The sequence below is a fragment of the Cherax quadricarinatus genome, chromosome 6, assembly GCF_038502225.1.
Source record: "Cherax quadricarinatus isolate ZL_2023a chromosome 6, ASM3850222v1, whole genome shotgun sequence".
In the NCBI taxonomy this organism is placed as follows: Eukaryota; Metazoa; Arthropoda; class Malacostraca; order Decapoda; family Parastacidae; genus Cherax; species Cherax quadricarinatus.
Window position 1 is genome coordinate 26,684,845 of NC_091297.1, and position 27,018 is coordinate 26,711,862.

The following is a 27,018-nucleotide window of genomic DNA, read 5'->3' on the forward strand; positions in this document are numbered from 1 at the left end:
TTGTTTGCAATCGTGTCATTACGATTTCGTGAGTCACTCGAACTGATTCTGCCGTGTGACATGGGGCTGAATCTTGTTGGAATATTCAACGTCCATCACTTTACCAATCCCTTATCTGAGGCAGTAACTGGCGTTGTAGTACTTATGTATACTTAACCTAGTTGATGGTACCCTCAACAATGTTCCATGAACAGAAATAGCTCTCCACCATGATTTTCAGAGGAAATTTAACCGTCTTCTTCAGACATTCAGGCATAAATTCCTCACCTGACCGCCTTACAGTCAGCACACGGTCATCCAGCACTGTAATGGTTGATATATCAGAGAACATCTTCTACAACAATGGAAAAAGGCAATAGAAGCTGAATGATAATCTTAATTTTTTTCAAATTGAACTGTCATTTTATTAATAATTAATTTTCCTTTGTGAACAACAAATGAACTGAATGGCTAAGTGTAATTCTTACCTGCTCTCTTGTGGTGGGTTCAGTAAGTCGCGGCTTTTTTCTGGGACGATATGCTTTCAGTCCCTCTCCAAAAGCCTCTCATTAACTGTCCTTCGGGCAAAGTTGTTGTTGCCGCCGCCGCCGCAACCACCGCCACCACCACCGCCACCATCGCAACCACCTCCGCCACCACCACCTCCGCCAACGTCACCACCACCACCTCCGCCGCCACCACTACCTCTTCCGCGGCCGCCGCCGCCGCCACCACCTCCTCCTCCTCTGCCTGCAAGATGCTCTTCTATTGTTAAGAGCCATTTGCATTATTTTTTCTGTTTAATCTCAGTGTTGTTGTTTTCTGTTGTCTGCCACATCCTCCTACCCTTTTTTAATTTAAATCTTCATGGTAACTTAAATTCTTCTTAATTTTACTGACTGGCTAAATTTCAGTGTAATATCACTTAATAAAATGTTTATCTGTCCCACTTTGCAAGAACTAACATCGCTATTTTTACCCAGTTCTGCTGACTTACTTTTTAACCATTAAACTGGAAGGAAAAACAAAAGGCACTTTTAGTAGCAAACAAAAGGCACTTTTAGTAGCAAACAAAAGGCACTTTTAGTAGCAAACAAAAGGCACTTTTAGTAGCAAACAAAAGGCACTTTTAGTAGCAAACAAAAGGCACTTTTAGTAGCAAACAAAAGGCACTTTTAGTAGCAAATAAAAGGCACTTTTAGTAGCAAACAGTGGCACAGCAAATACACACTAATGGATTTATCACATTCAATAAGACCCAAGAAACCACCATTGCTCGCCATCCCAGGACAAGAAATTATGCAAAATTTTGATGGCTGGCATGATTATTATGGGGAGCGCTAAACCCCTAGGGATTATACAGCACCTGTGGGGGGGAGGAAGGCCTTCAGGCTCAATTCAAGGAACTGGAGCACAGATCCAATTCCCTAAATCAAGAGCCCCTCACCAGCGCCAAGGAGCCTCCCCTGATGGAGGCTGGCATGATGCCCACACGTGTTAAAGCAATTATGGATGCTAGGGATGGTCACACCAAATATTAATCAATGTAAAATAGTTAACGTGTACTGGTGTATCAAAATAAATCTATTTGCAGTCAATGAAATTGGCTGAATTGACCTTTAAATAGAAAATACCGAAATTTTTAATAATGCCAGTACTGCACATACATATATATGCAATAAAACCACAGTAAACAGGTGATACCACAATATGAAGAACAACCACTGTGAATAAATATTGAAATTCCAAGCGCTTTCGCGACTTCTCACATTATCAATAGTTCCTTGATAATGTGAGAAGAGAAGTCACGAAAGCGTTTGGAGTTTCACTATTTTTTTCACAGTGGTTGTTCTGCATATATATATATATATATATATATATATATATATATATATATATATATATATATATATATATATATATATATATATATATATATAAAATATATATATATATATATATATATATATATATAATATATATATATATATATATATATATATATTTATTATTTTTTTTATTAACACACTGGCCGATTCCCACCAAGGCAGGGTGGCCCGAAAAAGAAAAACTTTCACCATCATTCACTCCATCACTGTCTTGCCAGAAGGGTGCTTTACACTACAGTTTTTAAACTGCAACATTAACACCCCTCCTTCAGAGTGCAGGCACTGTACTTCCCATCTCCAGGACTCGAGTCCGGCCTGCCGGTTTCCCTGAATCCCTTCATAAATGTTACTTTGCTCACACTCCAACAGCACGTCAAGTATTAAAAACCATTTGTCTCCATTCACTCCTATCAAACACGCTCGCGCATGCCCGCTGGAAGTCCAAGCCCCTCGCACACAAAACCTTCTTTACCCCCTCCCTCCAACCTTTCCTAGGCCGACCCCTACCCCGCCTTCCTTCTACAACAGACTGATACACTCTTGAAGCCATTCCGTTTCGCTCTATTCTCTCTACATGTCCGAACCACTTCAACAACCCTTCCTCAGCCCTCTGGACAACAGTTTTGGTAATCCCGCATCTCCTCCTAACTTCCAAACTACGAATTCTCTGCATTATATTCACACCACACATTGCCCTCAGACATGACATCTCAACTGCCTCCAGCCTTCTCCTCGCTGCAACATTCATCACCCATGCTTCACACCCATATAAGAGCGTTGGTAAAACTATACTCTCATACATTCCCCTCTTTGCCTCCAAGGACAAAGTTCTTTGTCTCCACAGACTCCTAAGTGCACCGCTCACCCTTTTCCCCTCATCAATTCTATGATTCACCTCATCTTTCATAGACCCATCCGCTGACACGTCCACTCCCAAATATCTGAATACATTCACCTCCGCCATACTCTCTCTCTCCAATCTGATATCCAATCTTATATCACCTAATCTTTTTGTTATCCTCATGACCTTACTCTTTCCTGTATTCACTTTTAATTTTCTTCTTTTGCATACCATACCAAATTCATCCACCAACCTCTGCAACTTCTCTTCAGAATCTCCCAAGAGCACAGTGTCATCAGCAAAGAGCAACTGTGACAACTCCCACTTTATGTATGATTCTTTATCTTTTAACTCCACGCCTCTTGCCAAGACCCTCGCATTTACTTCTCTTACAACCCCATCTATAATTATATTAAACAACCATGGTGGCATCACACATCCTTGTCTAAGGCCTACTTTTACTGGGAAATAATCTCCCTCTTCCCTACATACTCTAACTTGAGCCTCACTATCCTCGTAAAAACTCTTCACTGCTTTCAGTAACCTACCTCCTACACCATACACCTGCAACATCTGCCACATTGCCCCCCTATCCACCCTATCATACGCCTTTTCCAAATCCATAAATGCCACAAAAACCTCTTTAGCCTTATCTAAATACTGTTCACTTATATGTTTCACTGTAAACACCTGGTCCACACACCCCCTACCTTTCCTAAAGCCTCCTTGTTCATCTGCTATCCTATTCTCCGTCTTACTCTTAATTCTTTCAATAATAACTCTACCATACACTTTACCAGGTATACTCAACAGACTTATCCCCCTATAATTTTTGCACTCTCTTTTGTCCCCTTTGCCTTTATACAAAGGAACTATGCATGCCCGGTGGCCTGATGGCTAAAGCTCCCGCTTCACACACGGAGGGCCCGGGTTCGATTCCCGGCGGGTGGAAACATTCCGACACGTTTCCTTACACCTATTGTCCTGTTCACCTAGCAGCAAATAGGTACCTGGGTGTTAGTCGACTGGTGTGGGTCGCATCCTGGGGGACAAGATTAAGGACCCCAATGGAAATAAGTTAGACAGTCCTCGATGACGCACTGACTTTCTTGGGTTATCCTGGGTGGCTAACCCTCCGGGGTTAAAAATCCGAACGAAATCTTATCTTATCTTATGCTCTCTGCCAGTCCCTAGGTACCTTACCCTCTTCCATACATTTACTAAATAATTGCACCAACCACTCCAAAACTATGTCCCCACCTGCTTTTAACATTTCTATCTTTATCCCATCAATCCCGGCTGCCTTACCCCCTTTCATTTTACCTACTGCCTCACGAACGTCCCCCACACTCACAACTGGCTCTTCCTCACTCCTACAAGATGTTATTCCTCCTTGCCCTATACACGAAATCACAGCTTCCCTATCTTCATCAACATTTAACAATTCCTCAAAATATTCCCTCCATCTTCCCAATACCTCTAACTCTCCATTTAATAACTCTCCTCTCCTATTTTTAACTGACAAATCCATTTGTTCTCTAGGCTTCCTTAACTTGTTAATCTCACTCCAAAAATTTCTTATTTTCAACAAAATTTTTTGATATATATATATATATATATATATATATATATATATATATATATATATATATATATATATATATATATATATATATATTGCATAAATACAAGAAAAAATATGTATGTAAATACACAAATGCACCTATACATACTGTATACGTGGTTGTCGTGACATTGTACACTGGTATTGTATGGAAGCATGGATGGTAAAATAAACATGGAGGCGAGTCTTAGGTATATTATATAATGTGTACACAATGATTGGTGTTAGCCCCACCTCAGGCCTTCCCTAGTAAAAGAGTGAACGCCCAATGCGTAATGCATCTGACCAGTGTGAGAAAATGATGCCACAAGGGCTGTGCTGAACCCTAGGACGAACTAGGTCTGCTAGGTGGCAGCACAGGTGCTGGGCAGCAAGATAAAACACGAAGGCCTGATGGCTCACAACACTTGGGCACTCGATCAACCGGTCTGTGAGAGAAGACTGGATACAACTCTCTCGTAGAAATACGTCACTAGCATGGATGCAAGATATGAATGACAAAAAATACATACATACACAATGAACCCAAAAACTTCCTAACATGGGTAAAAAAAATGCTGGGTATGGTACAGAATGTCGTGAGCAGTGCAGTGAGGCGGCAGTGTACCAGGACTAGGCTGGTACTTCAACTCCGGCCGGTGCATCATGATAGAGTCATGAACTGACTGGGGTTACAATACATACACACATGCATTCATAATGAAGTACAAATACCTACGGAAATTAATATGCACAAACATACACACATATATTTTTCCTTCACTAGAAATTTATGACCATTCTTTGTTATTCCTTTTGCATTTATTGAGGTAGAGAGAGTTGGGCTTACTTCTAGCGTCAGCAGCAACCACATGTCAATAATGACTCCTTGAAGCCTCTTGGTCTCTTTCACTGACCACCATCACTCACTGTGTGGTCTTCATGACCACCATCACTCACTGTGTGGTCTTCATGACCACCATCACTCACTGTGTGGTCTTCATGACCACCATCACTCACTGTGTGGTCTTCATGACCACCATCACTCACTGTGTGGTCTTCATGACCACACTCACTCACTGTGTGGTCTTCATGACCACACTCACTCACTGTGTGGTCTTCATGACCACCATCACTCACTGTGTGGTCTTCATGACCACCATCACTCACTGTGTGGTCTTCATGACCACCATCACTCACTGTGTGGTCTTCATGACCACACTCACTCACTGTGTGGTCTTCATGACCACCATCACTCACTGTGTGGTCTTCATGACCACCATCACTCACTGTGTGGTCTTCATGACCACACTCACTCACTGTGTGGTCTTCATGACCACCATCACTCACTGTGTGGTCTTCATGACCACACTCACTCACTGTGTGGTCTTCATGACCACCATCACTCACTATGTGGTCTTCATGACCACACTCACTCACTGTGTGGTCTTCATGACCACACTCACTGTGTGGTCTTCATGACCACACTCACTCACTGTGTGGTCTTCATGACCACCATCACTCACTATGTGGTCTTCATGACCACACTCACTCACTGTGTGGTCTTCATGACCACATTCACTGTGTGGTCTTCATGACCACACTCACTATGTGGTCTTCATGACCACACTCACTCACTATGTGGTCTTCATGACCACACTCACTCACTATGTGGTCTTCATGACCACACTCACTCACTGTGTGGTCTTCATGACCACACTCACTCACTGTGTGGTCTTCATGACCACACTCACTGTGTGGTCTTCATGACCACACTCACTCACTGTGTGGTCTTCATGACCACACTCACTGTGTGGTCTTCATGACCACACTCACTGTGTGGTCTTCATGACCACACTCACTGTGTGGTCTTCATGACCACACTCACTGTGTGGTCTTCATGACCACACTCACTGTGTGGTCTTCATGACCACACTCACTGTGTGGTCTTCATGACCACACTCACTGTGTGGTCTTCATGACCACACTCACTGTGTGGTCTTCATGACCACACTCACTGTGTGGTCTTCATGACCACACTCACTGTGTGGTCTTCATGACCACACTCACTGTGTGGTCTTCATGACCACACTCACTGTGTGGTCTTCATGACCACACTCACTGTGTGGTCTTCATGACCACACTCACTGTGTGGTCTTCATGACCACACTCACTGTGTGGTCTTCATGACCACACTCACTGTGTGGTCTTCATGACCACACTCACTGTGTGGTCTTCATGACCACACTCACTGTGTGGTCTTCATGACCACACTCACTGTGTGGTCTTCATGACCACACTCACTGTGTGGTCTTCATGACCACACTCACTGTGTGGTCTTCATGACCACACTCACTGTGTGGTCTTCATGACCACACTCACTGTGTGGTCTTCATGACCACACTCACTGTGTGGTCTTCATGACCACACTCATTGTGTGACCACACTCCCTGTCTCGTCTTCATGACCACACTCACTGTGTGGTCTTCATGACCACACTCACTGTGTGGTCTTCATGACCACACTCACTGTGTGGTCTTCATGACCACACTCACTGTGTGGTCTTCATGACCACACTCACTGTGTGGTCTTCATGACCACTCACTGTGTGGTCTTCATGACCACACTCACTGTGTGGTCTTCATGACCACACTCACTGTGTTGTCTTCATGACCACACTCACTCACTGTGTGGTCTTCATGACCACACTCACTCACTGTGTGGTCTTCATGACCACACTCACTCACTGTGTGGTCTTCATGACCACACTCACTCACTGTGTGGTCTTCATGACCACACTCACTGTGTGGTCTTCATGACCACACTCACTGTGTGGTCTTCATGACCACACTCACTGTGTGGTCTTCATGACCACACTCACTGTGTGGTCTTCATGACCACACTCACTCACTGTGTGGTCTTCATGACCACCATCACTCACTGTGTGGTCTTCATGACCACCATCACTTACTGTGTGGTCTTCATGACCACACTCACTCACTGTGTGGTCTTCATGACCACCATCACTCACTATGTGGTCTTCATGACCACACTCACTCACTGTGTGGTCTTCATGACCACACTCACTGTGTGGTCTTCATGACCACACTCACTCACTGTGTGGTCTTCATGACCACCATCACTATGTGGTCTTCATGACCACACTCACTCACTGTGTGGTCTTCATGACCACATTCACTGTGTGGTCTTCATGACCACACTCACTATGTGGTCTTCATGACCACACTCACTCACTGTGTGGTCTTCATGACCACACTCACTGTGTGGTCTTCATGACCACACTCACTGTGTGGTCTTCATGACCACACTCACTGTGTGGTCTTCATGACCACACTCACTGTGTGGTCTTCATGACCACACTCACTGTGTGGTCTTCATGACCACACTCATTGTGTGGTGTGGTCTTCATGACCACACTCACTGTGTGGTCTTCATGACCACACTCACTGTGTGGTCTTCATGACCACACTCACTGTGTGGTCTTCATGACCACACTCACTGTGTGGTCTTCATGACCACTCACTGTGTGGTCTTCATGACCACACTCACTGTGTGGTCTTCATGACCACACTCACTGTGTGGTCTTCATGACCACACTCACTCACTGTGTGGTCTTCATGACCACACTCACTCACTGTGTGGTCTTCATGACCACACTCACTCACTGTGTGGTCTTCATGACCACACTCACTCACTGTGTGGTCTTCATGACCACACTCACTCACTGTGTGGTCTTCATGACCACACTCACTCACTGTGTGGTCTTCATGACCACACTCACTGTGTGGTCTTCATGACCACACTCACTGTGTGGTCTTCATGACCACACTCACTGTGTGGTCTTCATGACCACACTCACTGTGTGGTCTTCATGACCACACTCACTCACTGTGTGGTCTTCATGACCACACTCACTGTGTGGTCTTCATGACCGCACTCACTGTGTGGTCTTCATGACCACACTCACTGTGTGGTCTTCATGACCACACTCACTCACTGTGTGGTCTTCATGACCACACTCACTGTGTGGTCTTCATGACCACACTCACTGTGTGGTCTTCATGACCACACTCACTCACTGTGTGGTCTTCATGACCACACTCACTCACTGTGTGGTCTTCATGACCACACTCACTCACTGTGTGGTCTTCATGACCACACTCACTCACTGTGTGGTCTTCATGACCACACTCACTCACTGTGTGGTCTTCGTGACCGCCCTCACTGCGTGGCCTTCGTGACTGCCCTCACTGCGTGGCCTTCGTGACCGCACTCACTGCGTGGCCTTCGTGACCGCCCTCACTGCGTGGCCTTCGTGACCGCCCTCACTGCGTGGCCTTCGTGACCGCCCTCACTGCGTGGCCTTCGTGACCGCTCTCACTGCTTGGCCTTCGTGACCGCCCTCACTGCGTGGCCTTCGTGACCGCCCTCACTGCGTGGCCTTCGTGACCGCACTCACTGTGTGGCCTTCGTGACCGCACTCACTGCGTGGCCTTCGTGACCGCCCTCACTGCGTGGCCTTCGTGACCGCACTTACTGCGTGGCCTTCGTGACCGCCCTCACTGTGTGGTCTTCATGACCACACTCACTGTGTGGTCTTCGTGACCACACTCACTGTGTGGTCTTCTTGACCACACTCACTGTGTGGTCTTCGTGACCACACTCACTGCGTGGCCTTCGTGACCGCACTCACTGCGTGGCCTTCGTGACCGCACTCACTGTGTGGTCTTCATGACCACACTCACTGTGTGGTCTTCGTGACCACACTCACTGTGTTTTCTTCATGACCACACTCACTGTGTGGTCTTCATGACCACACTCACTGTGTGGTCTTCATGACCGCACTCACTGTGTGGTCTTCATGACCACACTCACTGTGTGGTCTTCATGACCACACTCACTGTGTGGTCTTCATGACCGCACTCACTGTGTGGTCTTCATGACCACACTCACTGTGTGGTCTTCATGACCACACTCACTGTGTGGTCTTCATGACCGCACTCACTGTGTGGTCTTCATGACCACACTCACTGTGTGGTCTTCATAGCCTTGACTTCCTACATAATTTGTTCAGAAATTATTCGTTTTTTTTGTTGTTTTTGTTGTTGTTGTTTGTTTGTTTTTGCTGTCAACTTGCAAAGTGATCAATTTATTCCCTTGGACGCCTTGAATTATTTCAGATACGGAGACTTTGAAGGAAAAATATTTAAACATATTTTGACACTTTCGTGAATATATTATGTACTGGTAAAGTGCATATTATGTTTATCTAGGTCCTAAAAGAACATGATTTGCTCAGCGAATCTAAACATATTATTGCCTAACAAATGTGCTGAAGTTTGTTTTCCAGCCTAGCTAGCTAGCTTACTGTGAAATAGAGTGTCTGTCTCGAACGAGCGGACGGAGGGTCAAGTTTCACCCACTCCTAGAGCTACGTTCTACAGTGTTCCGGCCGTACCTTCGGTGTTGTTAGAACTCTTGTGTGAGAGTTGTGACATACCTAGTGAAACACTGGAATTAGTTTTCCGTTTTGAAAGGCTAGTACCTGGTAACTCCTTCGGAGACGGCTTTTTAACTGTAACAAGCCAGAGGTTCATCTATAAACATATTAAGTTTGTGCTGATTTATTTGTTCACAGAGTGAAAATTTGTCTGTCATTCCTAGACACGTGTGCTAGCTGTGTTAAGTGCTGCGGGTTTGGAGTAATTAACGAGTAGTGCAATATTGGTAACTCTCGAGACGACTGTGGCCCCGTGAATGACCTTGAAAATCGCACTGCGACCCGCAGGCCACTACACCCACATTGCCTGTGTCTAGCGAGGTGAATATCCCTTCCTAGTCCCTTCTATTCACCGGTATCCTTTAGCCCATCGCCAGTGTGAAACTCCTGTCAGCTATGAGTATAGCTGATGGTGTTGACGTAGATGATGGTGAAGGCAGATTTGAAACATATTTTAGTAAACAGGCTCGGAAAAAAGAACGAGGCTTCCAGAGAAAGCTTGCTGAAAGCAATACAGTGGGCGCACACCCTCCCAAAGCTGTCAGGTTAGATTTCCCTAACAACACTGATCAAGAGACCAAGTTTAACTGGTTTTTCGAAGCTAGTGTAAACAATCATGAGAAAACGATCAAGTTTGTCCGCGATGAGGATAACTACGTCTTTGTGCCTAATGATTCAGCATTTATAGACAAACATCTCACTCACGAATATGCCAACATCAAACTCCGAGCTGCCCCACCAAGGGCACCTAAAGTGCTTATTGTCATCTACAACATTACCTTTGTAAATTGTGAGTTCATTACCTTTGTAAATTGTGAATTCATTACCTCTGTAACTTGCTCAGCTATCAAAACTTTGAGGCCCAGTCCCTGGACCCACTATGTACCTCTGTAATCTTTTGACTACCGCCCACTGGATGGGTATGGGGTGCATAATAAACATATTAAACTAACAACGTCAACAAGCACTTGAATCCTCAATATCTGGCGTCAGAGCAAGTTGCAAGCCCTCGTCGACTTTCCAACGGTCTGATATTAGCTGAGTGGACTGGCCAGGGGACTCTGCCACGCTATATTCACTCCCGTGCAGCCCTCAACAGACGCTATTACATTGCATTGTACAGACCTCCTCAACGTCGATGTTATAAGTGTCAACGCTGGGGCCACATCGCCAGGAAATGCCCATCTAAGTCACACTGGTGTGCAGTGTGTGCCAATGCTCATCCTTCTGAACGGTGTTATGCTATGATCAAACAGCAACAGACTGTTGCTAAACAATGTATCAATTGTAAGACCTCAGGAGTCACAGCAGCTCATACTGACTGCAGTGTGAGGGCTGATCGCATCGCAGCCAACCGCACTTCACCATGTACCCCTCATAATGGCCCCCCAGGACTACCAGGTACCTCGGGTCTGAATACTGGCTCATGCCTGCCCTCAGATAATGGGGTTGAGCACCCCACCTGGGGAGCACGTCAACAGACCTCCATCACGTCGGCTGTCAATACCAGCCTAGCTGAGTCAGCTGACAGTCAGCCAAATAGCTCAGCTGACCGGGACTTCACGTCTCCAGATGTTCCAAGTCTTGCTCCTGTGGTATACAACCTGATGTCGCGCATAAAAGTACTGGAAACACAACAATTTCTCCTGAAACAACAACTTGAACAACACAAGGAAAGATGTGTAGAGTGTACCAATAACAAGATTGTCACAATTTGTGAAAGCAAGTGTAAGGCTGCTGAACAAGGTGGTGGTGGTGTTCTTAATCACAGTAATGACGAATATAATACTTGTGTTGATAACTGTAGTGAGCATCATAACGAAGGCTATGGTGTCAATGATGTTAGTAATAGTGATGACCGTAATATAAGTGGTGGTGAAGAGTGTGATGAGGGCAATGGTGTCTATAATGTTAGTAATAGTGATGAGCGTAATTTAAGTGGTGGTGAAGAGTGTGATGAGACCGGTGGTGTCTATAATGTTAGTAATAGTGATGAGCGTAATTTAAGTGGTGGTGAAGAGTGTGATGAGAGCGGTGGTGTCTATAATGTTAGTAATAGTGATGAGCATAATATAAGTGGTGGTGCAGAGTGTGATGAGGTTAGTCACATAGACATTAATGTTGAATACAATACTGTTGACAAATGTAATGAACACAATGTTGGTAGTGGCGCTGGTGATGACAGTTGTAGTGTTGCGTGTAATGTTAGTGGAGGAGGGAATGTGAGTGGTGGTGTCACCTATCATACATTCACACATAAACAGCGTCTTGCTCTGGGTTTACGAAGACTCCCACGAGGCCTTACAACTGGAGGTGCACTTACAAAACTCATGGACAAGGGTAGCACTGTTGACATTGATAAGGTCTGCTATTTATATGAACAATTTTTTCATTATGCTGAGAAACTCGACAAGATCCCAGGACTACTATAATGGATCAAAACTCGTATAAACTTTCTATATTAAGCTGGAACATTGCATCACTTAGAAAAAGACTTCCTGAACTTCATCATAAAGTAATCACCGAACCCATTGATGTTGTGTGTCTACAAGAGTGCAGAGTCCCTGAAAAATCCCAACCCCCTAAATTACCATCATTTGTTGCATATAACCTCAAATCTACTAACTCTTGTGTTCTATATATTAAAAAATCACTTCCCCATCAACTTCTTGCACACAAGAAAACAGAGGGGCTACAATATCACGGTGTTAGGATTTATATAGGGAACTCTGCTCTCAACATATTTAACTTGTATGCTCCTGCTGATAAATTTAATTACTTGGAGCTCCCAACTTGTGCTCATTCTGAGCCTACTCTTATTATTGGCGATTACAATGCGAGACACAAAAGCATTGGAAACTCACAGTTTGGTAATCGTAATGGCAATCAACTGTTGTCACTCTTAAACAGTCATGATAATGTCCAAATTGTAGGTGACCTTGAACCCACACATATCTATGGAGGCATCCTTGATCTGTGCCTGGGCTTCAACATTACTTCTGCCATCTGTGAGTCTTCCATTGTAACAGATACAGCGTCTGATCATTTCCCTAGGCTAACCTCTCTAGATATTGGTAATACTATCCTTCCTGGTGGGATATTCAAACGGAAACGTTTTAATGTTCCCACAGATCAGCATGATGACTTTGTTGCACATGTGACTGACTGGTATAATTCCTATGAGTGTTCCTCTGTAGAGACCTTTAACAATGATCTTGTGAGCAGTATTCAGAACTACTTAGAGCCGCCACTGCAACCTCTTGGTACTCTAAACCCAACAAACTTCCATAATAATCATACCTCCTTCAAAAACCATACTTATTACAATGATTCTAAACTTCGTACACTGAAACGTACTGCTCGCAGACTAGGCCTAGCCTATAGAAAACATCGTACCCCTGGAATGCTGAGGCTCTTCCAAACTGCCCTTGCTGCTGCCAGAGAGCGTATGACAGAGCTGCGGCAAACCGACTGGGAAAAATTTGTCAACGGTCTTAATGCTCACACCCCACTTAGCCGGGCATGGAGGGACATAAATAGAATTAAGGGTAACCGAACTGGGCAGATCGCGCACCCTCATCCCTTGCATAGGGCGAATGAGTTAGTCAGTGCTTGGGCTGCTACATCTAGCTATGACAATCTTCCCAGTACCACACAGGCAAAATTAAATGACAAATATGATGCAAGGGAGAGACTTGTTTGCTTTATGCTCAGTAAGGCAGATGATTGCAACATTCCTTTCACTAATTATGAACTTGATGCAGCGCTAACTAAGGGCAACTCCACGTCGCCTGGTGAGGATGGTATTACTTACAACATACTCAGATTGCTGTGTCGAGTACCAGGTAATCCATTACTTGAATTATATAACATGAGCTATGTAACTGGGGAGCTCCCTCAATCTTGGACCAACAGCCTCATCATTCCAATTCCTAAGCCCAATCAACAAAATGCATTTCGCCCAATATCTCTTACTAGCTGCTTGTGTAAAACATTTGAGAGAATGATTCTTAATCGTCTCATGTACAGAATCAAACAATTTTTGTCTCCCCGGTTACATGGTTTCATGCATGGAAGGAGCGTGCATCATTGCATAGCCACCTTTCTCACCCTGCACACTGACAGCTCCTACACTACCTTCCTTGACCTTAAATCCGCTTTCGATGTAGCCAACCGACATGTAATAATTAGTGAACTTGCCAGAATGGATGTTGGAGGATGGCTTCTCCGCTGGATTAAAGGCTACCTGTCCAACAGAAAATCGTCTGTGTTGTTCCAGGGACATAGAAGTGTAACTAAAGACTTTGAATTAGGAACCCCACAGGGAGGTGTGCTCAGTCCCACACTGTTCAATATTCTAATTAATGCATTACTTAATGCTATGCCTAGTCAGGCCCATAATTATGTGATTAGTTTTGCTGATGATATAATGATTCACACCACCGGATTCTCCAACACCCAAAACATTCTTAATCATGTACTAGCCTCGTGTCAGGACCTGGGGTTGATAATCTCTACTGATAAAACAAAGATACTCAATAGGCGTCCTCCTCGACAGAGAGGCACAGTTCGTCAGATCCAATTGCATGATGGGTCTCTTCTAGAATATGTAAGCAGATACAGGTATCTAGGCTTTGAGGTTCCACTACTTGGACCTGTTGTAACAAGACTTTGTCGCCAATACAAAGAACGACTAAGAGCACTTAGAGTTGTGGCAGGGCTTCACCCCAGGTATGGTGCTAATGTTAAAATTGTGAAAATGATGTATCTTGCTTATATTAGATCATTGGTTGATTATGCTGCGCCACTACTTGCTCTTGTGTCTGACTGGAAGCTTGGAGGGCTGGAAAAACTGCAGAACGAAGCAATGAGGATCATCCTAGGATGCCCTCGTACTGCCAAAATTTTAAATATGCAAAAAGAACTTGATATTCCAAGCATCAGAGATCGTGTTACTGAAAAAAATATCCTAATTGGGGTTAATATGCTCAGGCAAGCTCATTCAAACCCCTGCACAGAAGCCCTCCAAACTTTCCTCAGCACTCCTCCAGATGGGTCGAAAAGACTGGAACCGACCTCCGCATGAATCAGATACATGATCTATGTCAAGTAAGGCAACAGCGGCACTTCTCCGCTCCATGGAATATTACCCCATTCCAAACTACCATTCCTCCATTTCCCCCCAAACTACTTCTTAAATCACAACCAAAACTTCGCCTTGAAGCCAAACATGAGGCCTTAAGCTGTATTGATAACTTAGTCACACAGCACACACTCTCGCAAATTATTTACGTTGATGGTTCTGTTCACCAATCCACTGGTGCAGCTGGTAGTGCTGCTGTTGTCGTACAGAGTGATGGCTCTCTTAAAGAAATTGGAGCACGCATCAATAATTGGGCTTCTACCCTTCAGACAGAACTGTTTGCCATACTCCTTGCACTGAAATGCATCTATGTATCAAAGATTGACGGTTTAATTGTAACTGATTCTCTGTCATCCATAAATGCTCTCAACTCATTAAGCATAAATTGTGGCATGCTTGTGTCAGAAGCCAGACACAGGTATGGTAGGATTGTGGACAGTGGAGTCAGAGTGCACATGCTGTGGATTCCATCTCACATTGGTCTTCAGATGCATGATAGAACTGATAAATTGGCTAAGCTGTATGCTTTCAAAGAGGGAGTAGATTACAATCTTGGCTTGTCAGGTAGTAGTTTGAGAACAATAATACGAAAAGAACTTCAGCTGAATTTTATGGACTTAAGGCTCAGGGAGATTGACACCAGTGAGTCCATCTATCATCATTCTATCATGCAGGAGGAGCCACATGTCTATGGTGCATCCAACAAAATAAGCAGACTCTTGGATGTCACTACCGCCCGGCTCCGGCTGGGTTACAAGTATCTTTGGCAGGTTAAATCGCCACCACCAGATGTAGACCAAACGAAATGTAAACTTTGCCAGATGGATTATTGTCACACCCTGCGTCATTATGTACTGGAGTGCGATAAAATTAATGAATTTAGAAACAACTCACTCAGAAGTGTTCAAGAAATGGCTAAGTATTTTATCCACAGTGGTATATTACAGACCATTCTGGAGAAATACCCTGACTTTGCTAGCTGTAAATAAAGCATTACCACATATGTGCATGTGTGTGTGTGTGTGTGTGTGTGTGTGTGTGTGTGTGTGTGTGTGTGTGTGTGTGTGTGTGTGTGTGTGTTTGTGTGTATGTGTATGAGTGTGTGTGTGTGTGTGTGTGTGTGTTTATGTGTGTGTGTGTATGAATTTGTATGTGTGTGTGTGTGTGTGTGTGTGTGTGTATGAATTTGTATGTGTGTGTGTGTGTGTGTGTGTGTGAGAGAGAGAGAGAGACTCAGCAATCAACATTTGCACCAATAACTCACTACAGTTGTGACCGGGTGTGGAAGTGTGAATTGCTCATTACTCTAAAATTTGTTCATGATTGCAGCCATGTATAAACGTAAGTAACCATTCTTACAGTATTCATTACCTTTGTAACTTGTGAGTTCATTACCTTTGTAACTTGTGAGTTCATTACCTTGTACCTAGTTCAGCCATCAAAACTTTGGAGCCCGGTCCCTGGACCCATTGTGTACCTCTGTAATCTGTAAATACCTTTGTAACTTGTCATGATTGTGACTAGACCTACCTGGAGTTCATTACCTTTGTAAATTGTGAGTTCATTACCTTTGTAAATTGTGAATTCATTACCTCTGTAACTTGCTCAGCTATCAAAACTTTGAGGCCCAGTCCCTGGACCCATTATGTACCTCTGTAATCTTTTGACTACCGCCCACAGGATGGGTATGCGGTGCATAATAAACATATTAAACTAACTCCTAGAGCTGAGTGACTCACAGGACTAGCTAGCGCTTCACCTAGGTATAATTATTATGATAGTTTCCACCAAAGTATTTGAGACAATGGATTATAACATATTTGTACGTCAAGCAAACCTGGAGACCTGGAGTGTTTACCTGGAGAGAGTTCCGGGGGTCAACGCCCCCGCGTCCCGTTCTGTGACCAGGCCTCCGTAGGTCAGTGTCCCAGGATGCGACCCACACCAGTCGACTAACACCCAGGTACCCATTTTACTTATGGGGAACAGACAACAGGTGGAAAGAAACACGTCCAATGTTTCTACTCTGGCTGGGAATCGAACCCAGGCCCTCACCGTGTGAAGCGAGAGCGTTAACCACCAGGCCACCAGACTTTATAACCCTTTATAAATTCCGGATGAAACTCCACAACTAAGACTTTCATTGGAAGAAAAAGCTGTTGTTTTGATCTCCCTGGATTATTATAACAAAGGAATGCAGTAATTCGAATTCAAAATTTGAAAGATAATCTTTGAAGAGGACCAGTTTACAGGACGGCTGATGTCCTTATTATCACATATATGAGCGTTGTTTGTAAAAGACGAATACCTTTTTTTTCCCCTTGCTCCTTAAGTCTGCCATAAAGGCACAGACCTGTTTTGACAATCTTGAAGAGGGCGAAAAAGGCTGGAAAGAGGAAATACTCGAAGTATTGGCGACATGATTAGAAGTATGGGCAAGATCGATTCGTATATCAAAACTAACACGAGTCTCCTATATTGTTACATCTGCTGTTACTACTGGTGTTGCTGTTGCTGCTGCTTGTGTTGGTGGTATTGCCACTACTGGTGGTTGTGTTGGTGCTTTTGTTGCTAGTATTGGTGGTGGTGGTGCTTCTGCTGGAGGTGTTGCTACTGCTACTGCTTGTGGTGGTGGTGCCGAGGCTTGTGATTTTGCTGTTATTAGTGGCTGTGGGGGGTGCTGTTGTTGTTGTTAATGTTGCTACTGTTGGTGGTGTTGCTGCTGCTGGTGGTGTTTTTTCTGTTGATGTTTGTGGCGGTATTGATGCTACAGGTGGTGGTAATGTTGCTTGTTCTTTTTGCTGCATCTGCATCTGGTAGTGTTGCAGCTGATATTAGTTCTGAATGTTGCTAGTGTAGGCGGTAGTTTATTAAAATAGCTGCTAGTATTGCTGTTATGGCTGCTGCTGCAAGATTTACAATAATCTCTGCAAACTCCAGCATACACATTTACCAGACACTGGTAATGATTTATAGTGTCCTTTTGAGAAAACTTCTTGCATGGCCCCACAAGGAAGCCTCTGAGGTGCCATCACACCTGGACATCAACCTCTCTCTCGAGGTTTGCAACAGTGCCACACTTTGGCACCATTGTCATAAATATCGCTGTTGGTACAGGTATTGCACTGGTCTCATGGCCTTTATGAACCTCCTGCTCCGTGCTCAACCTTTCCTATGCGTTTTTAACGCATCAAGTTTAGTTGTTGTTGGAGCAGAAGTCCAAGACTTAGTGTGGGTGAGTCAGGTTTTGTGTGAGGCGAGTCGAACTCAGTGTGGGTGAGTCAAACTTTACAAGGGTGAGTCGAACACAGTGTAGGTGTAATAGCACAAATAATCCGCACATAGAAAAGAGAAGCTTACGATGACGTTTCGGTCCGTCTTGGACCATTTACCAAGTCACATTAACACGAAACAGAGGGAGTCAGTATATACATGTATATAGGCGATCAGACAGGGACGAGACCAAGAGAGATAGAAGTGGTAGAGGTAAGGCTGGAAATGGACGTAGAAGTGTGGGTGAATCAGACCGTGTCTGAGTCATAGAGAGGGTGAATCACAGTGCGAGTCATTCTTACTGTAATTGAATCATAGTGTTGGTAAACAAGTTTAAGTGTGGAATAGTCAGTATTCATGTTGGAAGTCAGTCACATGATTGACAATGTCGCCATCATCACCTTCACTACAGAGCCAGCACTGTTGATCTCACCTCCTTCACCTGTCAGGTAGGTTAAAGGTACAACTAACTCCACTGCTAATAAAGGTAAGAATATCTTTGGGGGTCGGTGACTCACAGGTAAAATATATTGACTGCTTTCTGTAACAGAGGTAGGAAGGTAAGACAGAGGGTGTATTTCCCAGGAGCTAATGATGGTGACATTGTCAACAGGTTGGATAATATCATGTCAGGTAATGGGAACACGCCCATTATCTGCCTCAGTGCTGGTGAAAATGATATTGGGAAGGGCAGGAAACAGGAGCTGCTGGGTAAGTACAGGACAGCTATGCATTTAATTAGGTCTCAAGGAGAAGTCCTGATCGTATGCAGCATATTACCTAGAAGGGGAGTAGGCAATGAATGGAAGTCTAAGGCAATTGGTGTAAATTGCTGGCTAGACAGGTACTTCAAGGAACATGCAATCCCATTCATTGATAACTGGGACAATATCTATGGCAAACGTGATATGTATGCAAGGGATGGGGCACATCTCTCTTTGGCAAGAGTGGTAGCGTCAGCCAACTTTGTCGAGGGTGCCATTGCTGAGTTGTCTATGACTTTAAACTGATAGAAGATTGAGGTATGGGTTGCTGGTATGAGGGATGAAAGCAGCAAAGTTACTAATAAAAGATTTGGAACTGGTCAACAAAGAGACAGTAGAGAGCAGCAGTGATTAAACTCCCTTGAGATTTAGTATACTAATTGTAGGAGCGTAAGAAATTAGATGAGCTAAGAGTAATTGCATGTGCAGGAAGCATAGATATTATTGCTATACCAGAGACATGGTTAAACCTGAAAGATAGAGAAATGCCTTCCGAATGCCACATATAAGGCTATAAATTATTCCACACTGATAGGGTCAACAGGAAGGATGGTGGAGTGGCGATGTTTGTCAAAGATAATATAAATTGTTGCATTAGACAAGATATAAAATTAGAAGCGTTGGATACAGAATTTTTGGCTACAGTTTCTCGAGGGTCATGGAAAAACTAATCTTGGGTGTGATTTATAGGCCTCCAAACCTTGATAAGGAACGCTATAAACTTCTGTGGGAGGAGATATCACTGGAGTATGTAAGTGGATGATGGGCATAAACAAAGGCGATATAATTAAAATACTGAAGATATTGAATCTATTAAGAACCAGAAATAACTGCTTTAAATTAGATAAATTTTGATATAGAAAAGACGTAAGTAAGCATTGGTTTTCACAGTTGTCGATGCATGGAACAATCTGCCAAGCAGTGTAATTGAGGCTAAGACCTTGGGTACCTTTAAAAACAGATTGACAAATATATGAGTGAAAATGGCTGGGTTTGATTAGTACCTGAGATACTGAAGCAAATTTCAGGGTAACTTTGGCTGGTACAAATACGTGGGTGGGAATGGGTGGTTTTGATAAGGACTTGCCTTGCATGGGTCAGTAGGCCTACTGCAGTGTTCCTCCCTTATGTTCTAAAAATGTCTAATCAAGACAGGATTTACAGCAATGGTTTCAAGTTGGAAAAAAATAAATTTAGAAAGGATATAGGAAAGCATTGGTTTGGTAATAGAGTTGTGGACTACAACAAAAAAATGAATAACATTACTGAACCTAAACCGTTGTGTAGTATCAAAAATAAGATGGACACATATGTGAGTGGATATGAATGGGTGTGAATTAGACCTGACTAGCCTGGGTTAGTAGGCCTGCAGCAGTATCCTTCCTTATGTTGATGTTACCCTCATCACCTGCTCTACAGAGCCAGCACCGTTATCACAATAACCAGCTCTAAAGAGCCAGCACTATTGATGTCACCATCACCTGCACTACAGAACCAGCACTGTAGATATCAACATCACCTGCACTACAGAACCAGCACTGTTGATGTCACCATCACCTGCACTACAGAACCAGCACTGTTGATGTCACCACCTGCACTACAGAACAGCACTGTTGATGCCACCATCACCTGCACTACAGGACCAGCACTGTTGATGTCACCATCACCTGCACTACAGAAGCAGCACTGTTGATGCCACCATCACCTGCACTACAGGACCAGCACTGTTGATGTCACCATCACATGCACTACAGAACCAACACTGAAAATGTCATCCTCATCACCAGCTCTACAGAGCCAGCACTGTTGATGCCATCATCACCTGCACTACAGAACCAGAACTGTTGATGTCGCCATCACCTGCACTACAGAACCAGCACTGATGTCACCAACACCTGCACTACAGAACCAGCACTGTTGATGTCACCATCGCCTGCACTACAGAACCAGCACTGTTGATGTCACCATCACCTTCACTACAGAACCAGCACTGTTGATGTCACCATCACCTGTACTACAGAACCAGCACTGATGTCACCATCACATGCACTACAGAACCAGCACTGATGATGTCATCCTCATCACCAGCTCTACAGAGCCAGCACTGTCACCATCACCTGCACTACAGAGCCAGCACTGTTGATGTCACCATCACCTGCACTACAGAACCAGCACTTATGATGTCACCATCACCTGCACTACAGAACCAGCACTGTTGATGTCACCATCACCTGCACTACAGAACTAGCACTGATGTCACCATCACATGCACTACAGAACCAGCACTGATGTCACCATCACATGCACTACAGAACCAGCACTGTTGATGTCACCATTACCTACACTACAGAACCAGCACTGTTGATGTCACCATCAACTGCACTACAGAAGCAGCACTCTTGATGTCACCATCACCTGCACTACAGAACCAGCACTGTTGATGTCACCATCACCTGCACTACAGAACCAGCACTGTTGATGTCACCATCACCTGCACTACAGAACCAGCACTGATGTCACCATCACCTGCACTACAGAACCAGGACTGTTGATGTCACCCTCACATGCACTACAGAACCAGCACTGATAATGTCATCCTCATCACCAGCTCTAGAGAGCCAGCACTGTTGTCACCATCACCTGCACTACAGAACCAGCACTGTTGATGTCACCATCACCTGCACTACAGAACCAGCACTGTCACCATCACCTGCACTACAGAACCAGCACTGATGTCACCATCACATGCACTACAGAATCAGCACTTATAATATCACCAGCTCTAGAGCCAGCACTGTTGATGTCACCATCACCTACACTACAGAACCAGCACTGTTGATGTCACCATCACCTGCACTACATAACCAGCACTGTCGATGTCACCATCACCTGCACTACAGAACCAGCACTGTTGATGTTACCATCACCTGCACCACAGAACCAGCACTGATGTCACCATCACCTGCTCTACAGAACCAGCGCTGTTGATGTCACCATCACCTGCACTACAGAGCCAGCACTGTTGATGTCACCATCACCTGCACTACAGAGCAAGCACTGTTGTCACCACCAGCACTACAGAACCAGCACTGTTGATGTCGCCATCACCTGCACTACAGAGCCAGCACCGCTGATGTCACTATCACCAGCACTGCTGTCACCATCACCAGCACTGTTAATATCACCCTCGTCACCTGCACTACAGAGCCAACACTACTGATATCACCAGCACTGTTGATGTCACAGTCGTCACCTGCACAACAACTAACCTCGCTATACAATGTCACACATCGTCCACTGTTGATTGATGGAGTTACCATAGCCACAACTTTAGCAGCCATCACTGAAATTGTTAAAAACTATACTTAACTTTATCAAGACCTCGTGAAAATACTCTTAAAAATTTTGATGGAAAAACTACACTTAAATTTATCGTTTAAACATTTTCAATTAAAAAATATTATAAATCACTAGTAATGAAAGTCAAAAGGAAAATCTATAAACTAAGCGCACGACGCACCTCAGGAACAGTAGTTAAACTATTGAACAATTGTGTTGGGTCAAGAGTGTGAGGGTGAAAGGCCAGTGTGTGCATGTCAGTGAAGGTGTACTGGTGTCCTACTGTCACGTAGATTTTCTAATAACAGATTGTGCTCTAGCGAACCTTAATTATCGACGATTTCTTGAAGGCGGTTGCCTGTATCTCCGAGAGTGTAGTGTTGCACATACTGATGTATATATACATATAACCTGGTGGGTTAATGGCGCACTCAGTGTGAGGTTTCTTACTTAACTCGGTGTTTCTCAGCAGCACACTAGACACCTATGGAGGCTACAGCCATTTCTGGAAGATAATTCTTCATATCACAGAAGTAGTATTGGTGAGTACACAACTTGAATGAAATTTAAGTGATTTTTTTTTTTAAGATTTTCTTAACACTTTCTTAACAATTTTAGTTCCGAAAATGTTAACTAAAATTGTTTAGATTTTAAACTTGAATTTTTTAATAGAGCTCTAAAACTGACCTAGCAGCCTAGCTGTACTAAAATTTACGTTATATAAAATAGCTTGGTTTATCTAGCCAAAGAATTTGTGTAATTTGAAATAACGGTTTATAGGGTGGTCTGTTAAATTAGTTTTTTTGTCATTAATTTTAAATAGTGCTCATCCAGTAATTTAACAAATGCTTGATAATCTTAAAAAAAATTGATATTTGAAGTAAAAAATACGCATCAAAGATGCAGAAGTTTTAATGTTTATTTTTTCATCCTTTCTATGAAACATAATTCTTTTGTGAGAAATTACCTGCACGAGGTTTACAGGGTATTACCTTAATTATTACATGTAAGTAATTTGAGTGAGGTCACAGGACAGTCGCTCCTTCGATGCTTGACTTGACATTAAATTAATAATTACAACATTAAACATTAATGCCAATAATGGTAAAATTATAAAATATTGTGGACTGCATGAAAATTAAAGGATACGATCGCCAGAAAGGATTAATCGGAACACTAAAACATACACAAGATAAGAATTTTCTAATTGACACCAGGCGCATACGTACCAAAAGATAGATAATTAAGAAATTTATTACCACTGGCCATTTATATTATAATTTGATGACACCTCAACGCCTATCTAATAGAACCCTACACTGGCCAGCGAGAAATCTAAATGAAAGGACAATGGCTTACAAACTTGGATGAATGATGGCGTCATCCCATTAATTTCCACCATCACTACTTAATTCTGGAAGCCCCACAAATATCCTGTCCCTATTCTTCAGAAGGGGACTTTAATATATGTTCCTATTACAAATTCGGGCCGAAACACCTCATTATGGCTTCGATGACGCCGAATTATTAGACTATTTCGCCACTCAATTTTCTATGGCGTCCTCCTCCCCTGTATCACTCCGCTGTTCACCCTCCTTCACACAAAACTTCTTGAAAGGTCAAAACACTGTCACATTTTAATATACAATTATTATATTATTCATATTTACACATGCTGAATTTAGGAAAATTATAAAAATAAATTCCACAGCTTTCATTAACAGAACAATATAAATATTTCTTTTCAAATGTAAAATTCTGTTAGAATTTTTTGTTTCAAAATCCGGTGATTGGACATCTAATACTGTAGTGTGGCAACTCCTTTCTGTATGTTAGTTATATTGTTAATTAATGGCTGTTCTCAAGCATTATCACACCTTCAGTGGCAAGTCGTGACTCGTAATCTTAAACCTACAACAAAGCATAAGCTGACTGCATATTTCTTGTCGATGAGGCAAGAAATATGCAATCGACAGACAAACTATGGTACGGTTGGGGGTTAGAACTCATGGCTAGAGTCGTAAAGCTCTAGGCCAGATCGTAAGTCACTGTGCCATCTGGCTATCGTATTAAGATTTCGTGAGTCCTATTGGTGCAGGCCGGAGTTAAAGGAATAACATAATTAATGTAATACTTGGAAGACAGAAGGCAGTCAGTAATAAGTCGTATAAATAGAGTACAAGCAGTTATACACTGGGGGTCTATATTACTAACCAAAGCAGTTGTAACACTGTTAGTGGAAGCTTTACATAAAAATGGATTGTAACAGCGTAGTATATGTAAGATCCCCACGGATTTAGCGCCTTCTCACCCCACCCCCAAACGTAAGAAAGATGTCAAAAACGATACGACCTTGTGCCACTGATCGGAGTAGTGTTGCATCACCCGAATGTCTCAACGGTCTTCATCAACACTTTCTCTTTCCCATGTACTCGAAGCTTCGTATTAAAACGAAACAGTGTGCAAACTATTCTTTTAAACAGTTTTCTTACTAGAACCCCAATAAGAAGCTAATTGTTGAAAGCTGTTTTTTTTTTTTTTTTAATTTATGAAGATGATAGGGTAAGTCTTTGCATTTTTATATAGCTTTATTCCTTTATGCATGTTAAATTTAGCTTTCTACAAATGGGTTTTCATATTTAATAAATGTTTTAATAAACAATGTTATCAAAGGCATACAGTGGCATACGTTATAATTTTACTTGTGTACCAGTACCTCCAATAATCTTTATTTCCAAAAGTACACTTACAAGGTCTATAGGCCTAGCTGACAACAGTGACAGAGCCCTTTCATATGCAGAGCATTTCGGGCAAATTGGGTCAATTATGTCCCCAGGATGCGACCCACACCAGTCGACAAACACCCAGGTAACCATTTTACTGATGGGTGAACATGGACAACAGGTGTGTTAAGGAAATACGTGTTTTCATCCACACCGGGGATCGACCCCTGGACTTGATTGTGTGAGCTGTGCGCGCTAGCGATTAATCTAGAACTCGATTTTTAGTCATTTTACGTTTGCACTATATGAAATATACAAAAAATATGAATTCCTTTTAGAAAATTACAAGGTAATATAGTTGCAATTAATCTATAAAAGCTTGCCATATACTCCCCGTAAACATTGTCTATGATGCATCGCTAACTCTACATTTTTTTTTTTTCAGAAGTCAATATAAGGACTAACTATTCCATTCATCATCATTGATTCTGGTTTCAGCAACCCCACTTATATTCTTTTTTAATATTAATATCCATTACACAGGACGTGAGAACGTTCATATTTTATGCATGTACACGCATTATATAGCCATTAATTGTGTAGTATTGATTAGGTATTATCCGAAGAGGTACATTTAAGAGGTTGCCTTATTTCGTTTTCCTCCTAATTTGCTTGAAACTTGTTAACTCCCCATTCGATAGGCTTCAAATTTTCAATAATGATTTACTTACCGTGGGGAAGGATTCGCGCACCTATTGGCACGTGCAGGTGCTGGACCTGGAGTTTACCTGGAGAGAGTTCCGTGGGTCAACGCCCCCGCGGCCCGGTCTGTGACCAGGCCTCCTGGTGGATCAGAGCCTGATCAACCAGGCTGTTGCTGCTGGCTGCACGCAAACCAACGTACGAGCCACAGCCCGGCTGGTCAGGAACCGACTTTAGGTGCTTGTCCAGTGCCAGCTTGAAGGCTGCCAGGGGTCTGTTGGTAATTCCCCTTATGTGTGCTGGGAGGCAGTTGAACAGTCTCGGGCCCCTGACACTTATTGTATGGTCTCTTAACGTGCTAATGACACCACTGCTTTTCATTGGGGGGATGTTGCATCATCTGCCAAGTCTTTTGCTTTCGTAGCGAGTGATTTTCGTGTGCAAGTTCGGTACTAGTCCCTCTAGGATTTTCCAGGTGTATATAATCATGTATCTCTCCCGCCTGCGTTCCAGGGAATACAGGTTCAGGAACCTCAAGCGCTCCCAGTAATTGAGGTGTTTTATCTCCGTTATGCGCGCCGTGAAGGTTCTCTGTACATTTTCTAGGTCAGCAATTTCACCTGCCTTGAAAGATGCTGTTAGTGTGCAGCAATATTCCAGCCTAGATAGAACAAGTGACCTGAAGAGTGTCATCATGGGCTTGGCCTCCCTAGTTTTGAAGGTTCTCATTATCCATCCTGTCATTTTTCTAGCAGATGCCAAGTGTTATTTAACAAAATTTAATTTCCTGGCGATAACTTGTGCCTCTCCTGATCGTCTTCAAACATTCACAAAAGGTACCCTAATTAGTGTGTGTGGGGGTACCTTGTCAATTCCTCTCAGTATTTTATATGTAGTTATCATGTCGCCCCTATATATCCTGTCCTCCAGTGTCGTCAGGTCGATTTATCTTAACCTCTCCTCCTTTGCACTTTTAGTTTCTTTACGTGCTTGGCTAGATGTGGATTCCAAACTGGTGCTGCATACTCCAATATGGGACTAACGTACACAGTGTACGGGTCCTGAACGATTCCTTATTAAGATGGCGGAATGCTGCTGTTAGGTTTGCTAGGCGCCCATATGCTGCAGCAGTTACTTGGTTGATGTGCGCCTCAGGAGATGTGCGTGGTGTTATTACTCACACCAAGACCTTTTTTCTTGAGTGAGTTTTGTAGTCTCTGGCCCCCTAGACTACTCCGTCT

At 43.4% G+C, this 27,018-nt stretch overlaps 1 protein-coding gene and 1 long non-coding RNA gene across 4 annotated transcripts in view; one reads left to right on the top strand and one right to left on the bottom strand.

The window, feature by feature from the left end:
• The window catches only part of LOC128692812 (uncharacterized), a 61,070-nt gene extending 38,795 nt beyond the window's left edge, over nt 1-22,275 (bottom strand). The window contains exon 1 of one of the 2 annotated variants that reach the window (XR_008407637.2): nt 22,122-22,275. This is a non-coding gene — a long non-coding RNA (uncharacterized lncRNA). Of the gene's footprint in view, nt 1-467; nt 620-22,121 lie in introns of those variants that run through there. The other variant, XR_008407636.2, reaches the window with a different exon arrangement.
• A 285-nt stretch (nt 22,276-22,560) lies between these two features.
• The window catches only part of LOC128691962 (uncharacterized), a 385,950-nt gene continuing 381,492 nt past the window's right edge, over nt 22,561-27,018 (top strand). For both annotated transcript variants that reach the window (XM_070081135.1, XM_070081141.1), the window contains exon 1: nt 22,561-22,894. The gene's annotated coding sequence lies outside the window, so the exon portion shown is untranslated. The remainder of the gene's footprint in view (nt 22,895-27,018) is intronic.